This window comes from Harmonia axyridis, chromosome X, assembly GCF_914767665.1.
Source record: "Harmonia axyridis chromosome X, icHarAxyr1.1, whole genome shotgun sequence".
Taxonomy (NCBI): Eukaryota; Metazoa; Arthropoda; class Insecta; order Coleoptera; family Coccinellidae; genus Harmonia; species Harmonia axyridis.
The window spans coordinates 32482489-32487488 of record NC_059508.1 but is presented as its reverse complement, the minus strand read 5'-3'; the positions used below and the strand labels follow the sequence as shown (position 1 = coordinate 32487488).

Here is a 5000-nt window from a genome sequence, read left to right as displayed (position 1 = left end):
GGCTTATCTTAGTCAAATTCGAACAATTCACGATGAATCAATCAGAAAGGTAGATATGTTTGACGAAATCGGACATGAGAGAGAAATACGAATAACTCACAAGGGTAAATGTCATCAAATGCATCAGACTATGTGATGAGTAAAATGAAAGATGCACACGATAATTTTAGCTTAAACCATGCCGGAAAGTCGACTTCACGTCGTGCATCGGTACAAAGTTATTCAAGGGGCAAAATAAATTCACGAGAGTAGGTCCGATTACCGCTGGATCAGACGACGATTGTAACTTGTTGGATACGAATGTATCCGATGTATGTACGTCGTCCGTCTCAGATCTGTAGTAGGTGGGCCTACCCAAGATGCACACGATAATTTTAGCTTAAACCATGCCGAAAAGTCGACTTCACGTCGTGCATCGGTACAAAATTATTCAAGGGGCAAAATAAATTCACGAGAGTAGGTCCGATTACCGCTGGATCAGACGACGATCGTAACTTGTTGGATACAAATGTATCCGATGTATGTACGTCGTCCCTCTCTGATCTACGGTACGTGGACCGACCCAAGATGCACACGATAATTTTAGCTGACTTCATGCCGAAAAGTCGGTTCACGTCATGCATCGGTATCTCAAATCGCGCCGTAAAGTCGTTCACGTCATGCATCGGTATCTTAAATCGAGCCGAAAAGTCGGCTCACGTCATGCATCGGCGTCTTTTTTTTGTGCCACCGATGCATGACGTGAACGACTTTACGGCGCGATTTAAGATACCGATGCATGACGTGAACGACTTTTCGGCTCGATTTAAGATACCGATGCATGACGTGAACGACTTTACGGCGCGATTTGAGATACCGATGCATGACGTGAACCGACTTTACGGCGCGATTTAAAGCTATACCGATGCATGACGTAAACAAGATCACACCGATGCAGCACGTTAACATTAAAGCCCGCCTAATCCGATCGATGGAGGCCGTCTCGAGTGTCCAACTTGCTCACAAGAGCCGAGAAACAAACCGATGCATCACGTAGACAAGATCGTACCGAATGTTAACACAATCCAGAAGGAAATAATCTTAGATGAATATCGATTCTGATTATTGATTTTTCTTTCGCGATATTGATAGAAGACATCTGAATGAATTTCGAATTAATTCCGAAATCAAAAAAATATTTTCAATAAATTTTTTTTTCTAGAGTACCTCGGTCTTTTCTATTTTTTTTCCAAGTTTCGTACGTCAATCAACATACATCCCAGAAAAAATCATCTCTCTAACTATCCTGGTTCAAAAGTTGTATCGGAACATTTTCACGTCGAAAATATATCTCCAAGTCCAGACCGATGCACCACGTAATCTCGGGCAGACCGATGCACAACGTAAATGACGATCGGGACCGGGGCGATCGGTCGTATCTGACACCGCCGGCTCGGTTCTAACATCGTCAATGAGTCGGGGTTGAAAAAAAGGACGTGAACATTATTCCTTATAAAAATCAAACCCGATCATGGATTTTGATTCTGATTGTTGATTATCGCTATTAGAACATATAAGGAGGCAACCAAATCAAATTTGAGAAAATTCCACGATCAGAAAATTTTTTTCGAAAAAAAAAAAAAATCGTAATCACCTCGGTCATGGCGAGTTATTTTCCGTATTTCATTCCACAATCAACGTATAACATAGAAGAAATCATCTCTCTAACTATCCTGGTTCAAAAGTTGTATCGGAACATTTCACGTCGTAATATCTCGCCAAGTCCAGACCTCGGCGATAGGTAGTATCTGACACCGTCCGCTCGGGACTGACATCGACTTGGACTCGGGCTGATGATGGGGAGGCGTTTAAGGACGTGAACATTTTTCCTTATAAAAATTAAAGTCGACAATGAATATTGATTCTGATTACCGATTTACGTTTTAAAAACACATTAGAAGGCAACCAAATCGAATTTGAGGAAATTCCACGATCAGAAAAATTTTTTCGAAAAAAAAAAAAATCCGAAAAATATTTTTCGATTCTGATTACTGATTTACTCTTTTAGAACACATTAGGAGGCAACCAAATCAAATTTGAGAAAATTCCAAAATCAGAAAATTTTTTTCGAAAAAAAAAAAAATTCGAGGACACCTCGGTCATGGCAAGTTATTTCCCACAATCCATTCCCCAATCAACGTACATCCCAGAAAAAATCATCTCTCTAACTATCCTGGTTCAAAAGTTGTATCGGAACATTTTCACGTCGAAAATATATCGCTAAGTCCAGACCGATGCACAACGTAAACTAGGGCTGAACCGATGCACCACGTAAACTCGATCTTACCGATGCACCACGTAATCTCAATCTTACCGATGCACCACGTGAACTGGATCTTACCGATGCAGAACGTAAAGTAGATCTTACCGATGCACCACGTAATCTCGATCTTACCGATGCACCACGTAATCTCCATCTTACCGATGCACCACGTGAACTGGATCTTACCGATGCAGAACGTGAATTGGATCTTACCGATGCACCACGTAAACTCGATCTTACCGATGCACCACGTAATCTCAATCTTACCGATGCACCACGTGAACTGGATCTTACCGATGCAGAACGTGAATTCGATCTTACCGATGCACCACGTAATCTCGATCTTACCGATGCACCACGTGAACTGGATCTTACCGATGCAGAACGTGAATTGGATCTTACCGATGCAGAACGTGAATTCGATCTTACCGATGCACCACGTAATCTCAATCTTACCGATGCACCACGTAATCTCGATCTTACCGATGCACCACGTGAACTGGATCTTACCGATGCAGAACGTGAATTGGATCTTACCGATGCAGAACGTGAATTCGATCTTACCGATGCACCACGTAATCTCAATCTTACCGATGCATCACGTAATCTCGATCTTACCGATGCAGAACGTAAACTCGATCTTACCGATGCAGAACGTAAACTCGATCATACCGATGCACCACGTTATCTCGGCAGACCGATGCAGAACGTAAAAAAAAAGCTTACAGCACGCGGTGTTCCCAAGCGGTCACCCATCCAAGTACTAACCGCGCCCGACGCTGCTTGGCTTCAGTGTTCTGACGAGAACTGGCAATTTCAGCGTGGTATGGCCGTAAACAACAAATATTGCGATATCTTCTATGATATCTCACTTTTGGGAGCGGAAAGGACGTGAACGTTTTTCCTTATAAAAAATGAAATAACTTTTGGATATTAATTCTGATTGTTGATTTAAGCTTTAAGAACACATTAGGACATATCTCAATGAAATTTGAGGGATTTCCGAAATCGAAAAATATTTTTCGAAAAAAAAAAAAAATCCCAGAAGACCTCGGTCATCTCAAGTTTATTTCCATATTCTATTACACAATCAACGTACATCACAAAAGGAACCATCTCTCTAACTATCACAGTTAAATTTTTGTATCGGAACATTTCACGTCGGAATATCTCGCTAAGTCCAGACCGGGGAGATCGGTCGCATCTGACACCGTCCGCTCCGGTCTAACATCGTCTTGGAATCGGGGTAACGATGGAGAGGCGTTTAAGGACGTGAACATTTTTCCTTATAAAAATTAAAGTCGACAATGAATATTGATTCTGATTACTGATTTACTCTTTTAGAACACATTAGAAGGCAACGCAATCAGATTTGAGGAAATTTCAAGATCAGAAAATTTTTTTCGAAAAAAAAAAAAATTCAAGATTACCTGGGTCATGGCAAGTTATTTCCCACAATCCATTCCACAATCAACGTACAACATAGAAGAAATCATCTCTCTAACTATCCTGGTTCAAAAGTTGTATCGGAACATTTCACGTCGAAATACCTCGCCAAGTCCAGACCGGGGCGATAGGTAGTATCTGACACCGTCCGCTCGGGACTGACATCGACTTGGACTCGGGCTAATGATGGGGAGGCGTTTAAGGACGTGAACATTTTTCCTTATAAAAATTAAAGTCGACAATGAATATTGATTCTGATTACTGATTTACGCTTTAAAAACACATTAGAAGGCAACCAAATCAAATTTGAGGAAATTCCAAAATCAGAAAAATTTTTTCGAAAAAAAAAAAAATCCGAAAAATATTTTTCGATTCTGATTACTGATTTACTCTTTTAGAACACATTAGGAGGCAACCAAATCAAATTTGAGAGAATTCCAAAATCAGAAAATTTTTTTCGAAAAAAAAAAAAATTCGAGGACACCTCGGTCATGGCAAGTTATTTCCCACAATCCATTCCCCAATCAACGTACATCCCAGAAAAAATCATCTCTCTAACTATCCTGGTTCAAAAGTTGTATCGGAACATTTTCACGTCGAAAATATATCGCTAAGTCCAGACCGATGCACAACGTAAACTAGGGCTGAACCGATGCACCACGTAAACTCGATCTTACCGATGCACCACGTAATCTCGATCTTACCGATGCACAACGTAAACTAGATCACACCGATGCAGAACGTAAACTCGATCTCACCGATGCACCACGTAAACTAGGGCAGACCGATGCAGAACGTAAACTCGATCATACCGATGCACCACGTAAACTCAGGCAGACCGATGCAGAACGTGAACTCGATCTTACCGATGCACCACGTAATCTCGATCTTACCGATGCACCACGTAAACTCGGGCAGACCGATGCAGAACGTGAACTCGATCTTACCGATGCACCACGTAAACTAGGGCTGACCGATGCATCACGTAAACGACGATCGAGAGGCGCGAAAGGACGTGAACGTTTTTCATTATAAAAATTGAAATAAATGATAAATAATGATTCTGATTGTTGATTATCGTTTTTAATATGCATTAGGAGGCAACCAAATGAAATTTGAGGAAATTCCGATAACAGAAAATTTTTTCGAAAAAAAAAAAAAATTCATGAAATCCTCGGTCATCGCAAAATATTTACCATATTCTGTTCGATAATCAACGTATATTTAAGAAGGAATCATATCTGTATCTATC

General features: G+C 40.7%; 1 non-coding gene across 1 annotated transcript; it reads right to left on the bottom strand.

Moving 5' to 3' along the window:
• Positions 1–3021: 3021 nt before the first annotated feature.
• Positions 3022–3140, bottom strand: LOC123687451. The gene has a single exon (XR_006749175.1). It is a non-coding gene; the product is annotated as a 5S ribosomal RNA (ribosomal RNA).
• Positions 3141–5000: the final 1860 nt, after the last annotated feature.